We start from the raw sequence: 12355 nt of genomic DNA, 5'->3' as shown, positions 1-12355 counted from the left end.
CAAAGGGATCAGTAAAACATAAAGAACAGGTGATAATTATAGAATTGAGGTTAGGGCACTGAGACCTTTACTGAGCCTGTGCAGAAAACATGAATTATGAGCAGGGGCTTTCATCAAGAGCTGGGAGGGATTTTCAGGAATGGAGCTTCTCAACCGCAGTGGTGGTAGAAAAACAGAAGCCACAGATGTTGACGCTCATGTCCTGGAATGGGGGGGCAGGGCAGTGCGTGAAGGGCAGTAGAGGTTAGAGATTGGCCTGTAGGGAGAAGTTAGAGGAGAGAGCAAAACAAATTCTAGAAAGAATGTGATTTACTTGGGGGGAAAAATTGTGCCAGATTTATCAGTCCTTTCCACATCAAATAACAAATTGCTGATCTGACAGATATGGAAGGAAGTAATACCTAACATAGCAATAAAGTCTTTGAATCATCTTTGCAGCCTCCTCTTAATGTTGCATGTCTCCCTGTTGGCTGATATGTCACTCCTGTGCAATAATAATAATGACATTTATTAACAGCTTACTATTTTCCAGGCCTGTGCTAAGCACTCCTTACATACAATCTCATATAATTATCCTAACAAACCTAAGACATAGATATTATGTTTAACTCTATTTTATTGATAGGAAAACTGAGTCGCAGAAAGGCTAATGGGTCACCACTCACATAGCCAGCAAGTGATGGTGCCAGTATGTGAACTCTGTGAACTGATTCCAAGCCTATGCTTCTAACCTCCAAGCCAGCCAAAAGGCTTCCAATCCACCTGCACTGATTCACAGTCCTAAAGCAGGTTAAGTATGGCACTTAGAAGAAAAAGAACTGATTAAAAGCCAGTTTATACCGCCAAAGTGATTTAATCCTTTCTCTGTGCCCAAACAACAAACAAGCAAAAGTGACAGGTAACCCATGTAATCAAGTTTTTAAGGGCCCACGAGGACAAAGTGGACTGGCAAAGCACAGGTTGTCTAAGAACTTTCCAACATTGCTTGCTTTGAAAATTATCACTGGAAAGAAGAGAGTCCAAAACCAACACCTATTAGTGCTTTGTTAATAGCTAAATACAGCAGAAAATCAGCAGAAGACACACGAGTGACTAAGGAAGTCTCTATTAAAGTGCTCCTGTTTTTTTTAACAGCCAAGATTACTAAAAATCTGTTCCTCTGCGTGTGTGTCTCTATGTGTGTGTATGTCTATGTGTATCTACTTGTTCACGTAAACTTTCCAATCTGAACAAACGAAAAGAAGGAATGCACAATTTCCTGAGGGAAAAGCAGACAACTAAGAAAAGGCAGCCTGAAATGCAAGTAAAAAAGGGAGAAGGGACAGAGAGATAGTGAGAGAGAGATTGATTTATTTCTTTTCCAGAAAAACAAAGAAACAAAAAAACCACGACACTGGAAGTATTAATGTCAATCTGGAAAAAATGTCTCAAGATCAATTGTAAGCAACCAGAAAACACAGAGATGTGCAGAATGAACTCATGTGTTTTGGGACTCCCGCTGAGGAGATACTGGGTGCATTGAAGATCCTAATGACACGCTAAAGACCACGTGCTTTCAGAGACCCAGACCTAACCAATAGCAATACTGTTGGTTGTTGTTGCTGATTATTCAGAAATAGTGCAGTTTAGGAGACTTTAGCATTTCGGAAGTATTACGAAGAACAGACCACATTTCAAAAAAATCCCTACCACACCTCCAAAAAAGGTAAAAAAAAAAAAAAAATGTTCTAATGAACTAAATAATACTATTCAACTGAATACTGAGGTAGCTTGATCTTGAAAGCTTTGTATCTTTGTATTTTATTTGCATTGTCAGAACTCTGGAATAGGGAGGCGTATGCTTTAAGATTCTGACCTCATATCTATAATAGTCCTGGTAAACGTTAGGCTCATCCAGAAATTTCCAGCGGGACAGGAAACACCATTTGTATGGGAACTTGATGGCCCTAAATCTGTTCTAAGAACTAGTTTTTGTTACTTCTTTTATGAAGCTTTCCTAATTTCTCTAGGCCTAGTAAGTGGCTCTTTCTAGTGTATTCCAATAACCTTCTCTTCATATCTCCAAAACAGCACTTTTCACACTGCTTTCTAACCATTTCTTTTTTGGTCTATCTCCCCCTCTAGTTGTGAGCTCATAAAATGATCTCCTCTGTTTCATTGTTGATTCCCCAGCACTTACCATGCACTTTGGTTGAAGCAATGAAAGAATAAATAAATGAGTGAACGAGCTAATTAATTACTTAGTACCTGACTACTACACGACTGGCTACATCTGTTGCATTTGGGGTGAGTTTACCTAGAATCGGGATGAAGCCAAACTTATCCTAGAGAATCAGACACAAGAACACGGTACAATAAAAAGGCATAACGTTTTTAACACGTAACATTAATTTCTCATTTAACATTTATAGCACTCCCATAATTATGTATTATTATTCCTATTTTGCAGATGAGAAAATTGCAGCACATAGAAGTTAATTGCCCGAGATCTATGATCTCTTATGTGGCAGAGAAGCAATTTGATCCTCAATCCATCCAACTCTGGGGCCCACATTCATATCCCACTGAGCTTTAATGCCTCCAACAATACCTCAGTATTAGGAAACAGGGAGAAAACTTTTCTTAAATTTCGGGGACAGGAACAGCATGGCATCTATACCGAAGATCGGTCTCCTCCTCCTCCTACCCATGGCCTTCATGGATTCATGTTGGCCATGTTCATGATCTTCCAAAACAAAGCTAATATTAAGCTAGGATGCACCAGTATGGTTGTTCCATCTCCTAAAGAACATCCAATATGATTGTTCAGGTTATACTTTGGATCCATTCTGAATGGTTAGTCCTGTGCCATATCACCTGTTACATATCTTGAGTATTGCACATGCTCTAAAATAAAATTAGACAATATAAAATAGAGTTTATTTCTCAAAAACACCATATATTCTATATTCTAAGTGCACCATACTCTATGGCTCTTCTCTGGCACTTTTAAGGATCAAGAATATCAGCAGGGCTATGGCAGTGGCAGCTATGTCTAAAAGGAGGACAGTTGGCTGTAGTCCCTGCAGGCAGAGCTAAGACCCCTTCACTCAACTATGTAGGCATCAAAGGTACTCACAACAGATGAAAATACCATAGGGGGCTAAAATAGAAAAACAAGAAGATGGAGGATATCACCTAGTGACTGATAGCACTTTGTGAGTACACATGAAATATCCATTGGGAGCTCCAAAACCAATTGAGAAGATTTTGCAAAGAGGTAAAGACAGTGCATTGGGTTGGGGGGGAGTGGGTGGAGATGCATAGGTAGGTGAGGAAAATTAAAATTATTATATATTCTTCTGCCTTCTGATGAAAGAAAATCCTGGTAATTGGTAGGAAATGTCTTGCTTGCTAATTCAGTTTTTGTTTTTTGTTTTTGTGAGGAAGATTGGCCCTGAGCTAATATCTGATGCCAATCCTCCTTTTTTTTTTTTTTCGCTGAGGAAGATTGGCCCTGAGCTAACATCCGTGCCCATCTTCCTCCACTTTAAATGGGACGCCGCCACAGTATGGCCAGACAAGCAGTACGTCGGTGCGCGCCCAGGATCCGAAACTGCGAACCCCTGGTCGCCGAAGCAGAGCACGTACTTAACCACTTGCGCCACCGGGCAGCCTGCTAATTCAGTTTTTAATTGTAGCTTTGCAAGTTGGAAAGAGCTGAGACAGAACTAATTTGCTCTACTTAAGAAAGAAGAGAAAGAGACTCAAGGAAAGATCTGGAGGTGGAGGATTGAAGCTAGAGAGGTTCAGAGAAGAGTTAAAAGAGAGGAAACTTGTGGCTATGTGGCTAAGAGAAACTTCAGAAGATACGAGTATGGAGGTTTGGAGTGAAATAGTGTTTCCTGTGAGATAAAATCCCTCTTATCTTTTTAAGTAAAATATATGCTTTGGGGCAAGTGATTTCTTTAGGGTGAATGGGAAGAATCGTTGGTCCTTGCTCCAAATATGGGAACATCTAACATCCAGCTTACTTAGACTGTTAATGTGAACGCAAATAATGTCATTTATTTCATGTTGGTCTTTTGCATTAGATTAGAGCTGGGACTGTGTCTGTCTTTTGATCACTCTATCCCTTTTTGTCACATAGGAGACAATTGATAAACATCTGTGATCTGACTGACTCATTCACTTTAATTCTCAGTGATGAGATCTGAGGACATAGAATCATCACCCTCCCTTGTAGGTGTTCATATGCTGATCTTGCCCAGGCCCCAAGACCTTACTTCCTGGAGAGTCACATAAGAGACTCAGAATCCACAGATGCCAAAGCAAATCCCAGGAGTGGTAGTAGAATATACCTAACACTCCTGGCCACCCATGGACATTGCCATGGTTGAAGAACCATTCAAGAAACATCATAGAAATATCTTCCAGTGTGAGGTTACTTGTTACTACAACGGAGATAACTTCTAGAAGTACCCAAGTTAGAAAAGAAAACAAACAGCTGGAGACTGTACCAAGTAGAAATACAGATGCCAACATTCCCCTCATACCAGAACAGAGAAAGATTTCCATTGGAGACTCAGTGAGATGAGATTTTATCACAGGAAAAAGCATACAAACCACTTTGCATTTACTGTCTCCTTCTTTCTTTTCTTTTTCCCTATAGAAATCTTGATTTCTATATGAGAGAAAAATGCAAAGGTCTCTTTGTCTCAACTTTTCCAACTTCAGAAAGAATATGTATTTTACACGTTCTCAGAAACTCAGAAAGAAGATGTATTGCTGAATCATGTACCCAATGGCACTTGGATGGTGGCTAATCTTGTAGCCAAAGCTGATACAGTCCCTCCACTGAGAAATAACTCAAGATATAGGACTTTCTGTGATTTTGTGTTTGTGATTAGAGAGTTGTAACAACCTCTGCTGATCAGAGGTGAAAAAAAGGATCATTCACCAATATTGCACACTCAGATGAAAACATAGAAATAAGATCCCTGAATTTTTCTGAAATCTATCATTTTTGTTTTTTAGTCTTATTTTCATACTCTGTTAATCTAATCTTACTTCTCTCTTCTCTCCTGCCAGATTGGATGAACTGTTCACAGTGGTTAGGATGGGAGAAATATAGCTTTATTTTTGTTTTTATTTATTTCGTGTTTATACCATTAAATAAGATTGGATTGCATTGGACAAGACATTTAATTATTCTAAGCTCAGTTTCCCCATCTGTAAAATGAGGATAATAATGCAGTACCACTTTTATAAGAAGGATGTGAAGATTAAATAAGATAATGGGTGTAAAGTACTCAGCACGGTGTCTAGAGCATATCTAGTGCTCTAAAATCTTAGTTCTCGTTTCTAAATGTGAGCTTTCTTTCTTGTGCTTAAAAATGGTCCTACTTTTAAATTGGTTTAATTGAATCTTATGACTATGTTTACCTAACTTCATTCCCTACCATTTAGTCCTCTTTATTGTTTAAAATCACTCTGAACCTCTTAAGAGTCACAATTATTTAGGAAGCATATTTTAATATGAGAGTGTGACCATGTTCACAATGATAGTTCACATAAACAACTCTGGTTTCCTTGAGGGCAGGGACTTCAATGTTTTTCCTCGCTACTGCACCTCCGGAACCTGGAACAATGGGTGCCTACACATAATAGGTGCTTAATAAACAGTTGTTGAATGAATGAAACAAGTTGAAACAACATAGTAAGAATATACTGCTCCACAGAGACATCTAGTAGGGCAGACAGACATATAAACCAGTCACATTTGGTGGTATGATGAGAATTTTATTCCCCTGGAAACCATGGGAGCAACGTGGATGCCATTTATGGCTTCATCACCATGACTTGTTATCTGACTCATTTCCGGCCAATTCAACTAGATGACCTTATTTTCAAGAGCTTCTTTTATGACTAGACTTGTGGCATATATCACCCCATTCTGTTTCCTGGGATGGGGAGATAAAGTAGCAAGTGTTTGCCTCTGACAAAATGAAAAAGAATTGAAACACTCTACTATTAATCTTATAAGAAATATACAACTTGGCATGACTTTTACATAAGCAAATGAAACCTTATTTTATCTATTTTTTCTCCAATATTAATTTTGCTTCCTTTTAATAGTAACCTTAAAGAAAGCACCCATTAAATCTGAAAAGTTTATACTTTCTTTTCACTGAATATGTGCCTTGGTTCTTTCCTCTTTATCTTTCTCTTATAATTAGTAAAAATCTTTAAAGGGGAGAATTGTGGCAAATAAAGAAAGGCTAGGAAAAAAGATAACCATAAATGATTGAAAATTGGAAAAGATTGCCATAGCCATTTCATTCTCTAAGCATTCCTTCTACTTGTGTATATATACAGATGGATCATTTTTAGTTCCAGAGACACCAAACAGCCTGCATATTTTGCAAAATGTTTCCCAAACTTGTATCACATTCACCTTCATTGTATTTATCAAAACTGCACACACGCCCAATAGTTTTCTTAACTCAAATTTTAAGCTTTCTACATATTTTAGATTTACCTTGAACAAGAGTATCTGGGAAACCAAGCACGTATGCTTTTTCCTAATGTATATTAAAATAAATACAGAATATTAAAATGAATATCTGTCCTCATGCCATCCACCAAATATTTCATATCTCCAGTGGAATGTGTACCACATTCTGGGAAACATCACTTAGAGCTATCAATAGTAGAGTCATCCTCTCTTGCAAAATGAATGAACAATACCTCCTGTCAATATATCTGGAAAAGACTGTTGTAGCTGCTGTAGCCCCTCAAGATTAGTTTTCATCATGTCCAGGGTGTTTGGGGATTGTTTCCACCCTGTAGTCAACTCAGAAATTTAAAAAAAGCTTTTGAAACAGAGACTTCTGCACTTAACACTGGAGAGAGCATGTGAAGGACTTCCCTACAGCCCAACAGGGAAGACATGGCGCGGGACGGGCAGCAGCCCTGTTTGTATTGCCGTCCACTGACAGAAATGCCCAGCTGAAGGTATGAAGTTGAAACTAATGATTGACCAAGAATTTCAACAGCTCTTCTCTTGATTCTGGCAATGGGAAGAATAGTGAAGTTATTTAGTGTCTGAAGAGTAAATCTTCACTCCTTTTTAGTCTTGCGTTCGGAAGAATGCTGGGGAAATAGTAAACAAATTTCTTCTCAAGAGTTGCATTCCTCTTGAAGAATTTACATTCCTTCCTGACATCCCTCAAAGAGCCATAAAAACACATCAGTTCAAAAGAGGGAAAGGAGAGTTAATATTTAAAGGAGCAGTTAGGAATCAATTACTCTCAGTTTAATAATAGTTAACATTTATTGAGTACCTACGATATGTCCAAGACTATGCTAATCATTGTACCTGCATTATCTGTTCTGTTACAATCACAATAACCCAATATGTAGGAACTTTTATTACCATATTTTATACAGGAGAAAACAAACATAGAGAAGTTTCAGGCAGGGTTTTCTGACTCTAGAGGTGAAACAATTAACCATTACGTATATACAAACCTTCAGTCAGTCCTTTGAAAGCACCTGCTCATTTGGATTCCAAAATTAATTATCTTCCTGATTTCTATCATACATTTTCTTATTTATTAAACCAACATGAAGCACAGAACTTGATAGCCAATTAGACCAAAGGAAAGTTGTAATACCCGAAAATGAAAGCTATCAAGAAAAGTTAACAATTATAGTATATTTACTGTATGTCAATCACTTTATATATATTATCAAATTTAACCCTTAAAACAAGCATATCATACCCATATCACAGATGAAGAAACTGGGGCTTTAGAAAATAAGGAACTTGACCAAGGTTATATAGAATAAGTTGTATTTTAACCAGGACATCTGACTTCAGGACCTGATCATCTTAATTAATATCTTAAAGAAAATTCTCCAAAATATGTGAAAAAAAATCATTTTCAAGGTATTTATAGGGAAGATCTTAGCCAGTCACATCCTCATCTTCACTGAGTGAAAAGGACGAGATTAATTCATTGTCCTCAAAGTTGGATCCTGGGCTGGCAGCATCAGCATCACCTGGGATTTTGTTCATAATGCAAAAATCCCAGATCCCATCCAGAACTACTGAATCAAAAACCTGAGTGTGGGACCAAGCTTATTTTTAACAAGGCTTGCAGGTAATTCCGATGCTCATCCATGTTTCACAACCACTGGTTTGATTCATTATTCCCTTACCCTGGCAGCACCTTAGGATCACTGGAGAACTTTACACAAATAAGATGCTTGGGTCTGTCCCTAGATATTCTAATTCAGTTGATCTGGGGTGCAGCATAGACAATGATATTTTAGAAAATGTATCAGGTGTTCCAAAGTGTAGCCGTGGTTGAGAACTAATGGCTTAACTGAAAGAGCTAACCAAGAAGAAATGCTGTGTGAGCTGGATTGGTTCCATACAAAGGAATAAAGAGTAAACTTAGTTGGATATGCCTAAAAACATTTCTGGAGGGTTCTTTAATTCTAGGATTACAAAACAATGACCTTAGTGACTTTAAAGTGTTATATATTTAATTTCTGAAGCATTTAAGGACACAAAGATGACCACACATTAAACTGAAACCAAGATATTAAGCACCTTCATGGTTCATATTGTTTTGTAGTTGTTGAGATAATTTATCGACTATATTTATATTGTAAAGCCTTTAAAAAATAAAATATTTATGTCTTAATCACTCATGAGCACAATGCTGACTCTCATCTAATAATTTACGATTGCTGTTATGATGACATTTTGTTTCTGTTCTCATAAAGCATTCTTATTTGTTCCTCCCAAAATAAGCAGTCAGTGCCTGTTCTTATCTCTAACTGCTCCAACACCTGACCATTCACCTGGGATGAATACATGACTGGGAAAACAGCAGTGACAGTCATCGTTCCCAAATAAATTACAGAGGCTTTAGAGTTACTGATTATAGTCTGTGATTATATAACCTACATGGATTCTACCTTTTCCACAAGAAAACAATGAACTTTGGGAATAACTATTTTCTTGCATCAAATTGGCACCACATGTCTATAGCAGCACTATTCACAATAGCCAAAAGGTGGAAACAACCCAAATGTCCATTAACATTGGACACTGAATGAACAGATAAACAAATTGTGGTACATTCTTACAACAGAATATTATTCAGCCATAAAAAGGAATGAAGTACTGATACATACTACAACATGGATGAACCTCAAAAACATTATGATAAGTCAAAGAAGCCAGACACAAAAGGTCACATATTGTATGATTCCATTTATGTGAAATATCCAGAATAGGTAAATACCTAGTAGAGACAGTAAGCAGATTAGTGGTTTTCCAGGAACTCTAGGAAGGGGGGGAGTAGGGAGTGACTGCTTAATGAGTACAGGGTCTCCTTTTAGGTTGATGAAATGTTTTGGACCTAGATAGTGGTGATGGTTGCACAACATTGTGAATGTACTAAATGCCACTGAGTTGTATGCTTTAAAATGGTTAATTTTTATGTTATATGATTTCTCCTTAATAAAAAATAATTTTAAAAATAATTGGCACCACATCTCCAAAAAGCAAATTTGGCATCTGAGTTTTCTTTGGATTACTATGAGATGCATTGAAATAAAACATGTATTTTTTTTAACTTTCATTTTGAAATAATCATGGATAAACAGGCAACTGCAAAGGTAGTACAGGGAGGATCCATGTACCCTTCACTCAGTTTCCCCACTGGTTACATCATACTTACATAATTATAGTATAATATATAAGTAGGAACTGGACATTAGTACAATGTGTATGTACATTCTATGTCATTTTATCACATGTATAGATTCATATAACCACCATCACATTCAAGATATAGAAATATTCCTCTACCACAAAGATCTCCCTCTTGCTATTCCTTTACAGTCATACTCACACTCTTTGTTCAACAGCATCCCTAACCCCTGACAGCCACTAATCTGTTTTTCCATCTCTACAATTTTGTCATTTCAAGAATGTTATATGAATAGAATTAGGTAGTACGTTATCTCTTGAGATTGGCTTTTTTCATTCATCATAACATCCTTGAGATCCATGCAAGTCGTTGTGTGTTCATTCTTTGTTATTACTGAGTAATATTCCATGGTATGGATGTACCAGTTTGTTTAACCATCGCCTATCAAGGGGCGGTTTGACAGTTTCTAGTTTGGGGCTATTACAAATAAAGCTGCTATGAACAATTGTGTACAGGTTTTTGTGTAGACATAAATTTCCACACGACGGCAATAAATGTCCAGGAGTGCAACTGATGGATTGCATGATAAATTTATGTTTAATTTTCTTTTTAAGAAACTGCGAAATTTCTTTCAAGAATGTCTATTCCATTTACATCCCTACCAGCAATATATGAGAGATCCACTTTCTCCATATCCTTGCCAAATGCTGATCTGGTATTGTCACTATTTTTTTATTTCAGCTGAACTAAGAGGTGTGGAGTACTATCTCATCATAATCTAAATTTGCATTTCCCTAATGGTTAGTGATATTAAACACCTTTTCTTGTGCTTATTTGCCATGGTATACCCTCATCAGTGAAATTTCTCTTCATGTCTTTGCCCACTTTCTAACTGCATTATTTTTTGTTGTTTTTTTATATTGATTGTGGAGAGTTTTTTATATATTTTAGACTTGAATCCTTCGTCAGATATATGGTTTGCAAATATTTTCTCCCAGTCTGTAGCTTGTCTATTTTATTTTGTTAATGAGGTCTTCATAGACCAGAAGTTTCTAATTTGGATAAAGTCTAATTTACAATTTTTTTTTAATGAATCATGCTTTTGGTGTCTTATTTAAGAAACCTTCAGCAAGCCCTAGCAAGCCCATTGGAGAAAAACTGAAGATTTTCTCCAATGTTATCTTCAAAATGTTTGTAGTTCTACATTTTACATTTAAATATCTTAACCATTTTAAGTTAATTTTTGTATAAAATGTGAGGTTTAGGTTGGGTTCATTTCTTTCTGCTTGTGGATATCCAATTGCTCCAACACCATTTGTTGAAAAGATTATTCTTCCTCCACTGGATTGTTTTTGCACTTGTAGGAAAAAAAAACAATTGGCTGTATTTGTGTGGGTCAATTTCTAAGTTCTTTATTCTGTCCAATTGATTGATATGTTTCTCTTTTCACCAGTACCACCACACAGTCGTGGTTTCTGTAGTATATCATCATTCTTGAACTCAGGTAGAATGATTCCTCCTATTTTATTCTTCTTTTTAAAAATTGTTTAAGCTATTCTAGTTCCTTTGCTTTTCCATATAAATTTTAGAATAATTTTGTCTACATCTATAAAAATCTTGCTGAGATATTTATAGGAACCTGCAAGTTAATTTGGGGAGAACTGACATGTTTACTATGCTTTACTATATTGAGTCTTTCAATCCATGGACATGGTATGTCTCTCCATTTTAGATCTTTGATTTCTTTCATCAGTGTTTGTAGTTTTTAGCATACAAGTCCTGTACGTTTTATTAAGTTTAGACTTATTTCATTTTTTGAGTGATTATAAATGGTATCGCTCATTTAATTTTGGTTTCTACATTTTCATTGCTAGTGTATAGAAACATAATCGATTTCTGAATGTTTATTTTATATCCTGCAAACTTCCTGAACTCACTTATTAGTTCTAGAAGTTTTCGTAGATTCCTTGGATGTTCTACATAGACCATCATGTTATCTGCAAATAGAGATGGTTTTATTTCTTCCTTACCAACTTATATGTCTTTTATTCCTCATTCTTGCATTATTGCCTTGGCTAGAATTTCTCCACAATCTCTTCCAGAAAATAGGAGAAACACTTCTCAATTCATTCTATGAAGCCACTATTACCCTGATACCAAAATGAGACAAAGATAGTACAAAAGTGAAAACTACAGACAAATATCCCTCATGAATATACAAGCAAAAATTCTTAATAAAATATTAGAAAATAGAACCCAGAAACACATAAAAGTATCACACACCATGAATAAGTAGGGTTTATTTCAAGGATACAAGACCGGTTCAATATTTGAAAATAAATCAATGTAGTCCACCATATTATCAAGCTAAACAAGAAACATCACCTGATCCTACCAACTAATACAGAAAAAGCATTTGATAAAATATGACACCTATTCACGACAAAAATTCTCAGAAAACTAGGAACAGACAGGATCATCCTCAACTTGATAAAGTTATGAAAGTAATAAATTATAGTTTAAATTAAATCAAAAGAGGTATATTATCTATTCCTTGTTATGAATCAGGCACTATTATAAGTGCTGAGGATCCCTTATGTCACTTTACACGTTAACATCCAGTAAATTTCATTACTTAACAT

The sequence above is a fragment of the Ceratotherium simum genome, chromosome 23 (assembly GCF_057802395.1).
Source record: "Ceratotherium simum simum isolate JZ-2026a chromosome 23, ASM5780239v1, whole genome shotgun sequence".
Classification (NCBI taxonomy): Eukaryota; Metazoa; Chordata; class Mammalia; order Perissodactyla; family Rhinocerotidae; genus Ceratotherium; species Ceratotherium simum.
Note: the sequence above shows the minus strand (reverse complement) of the source record.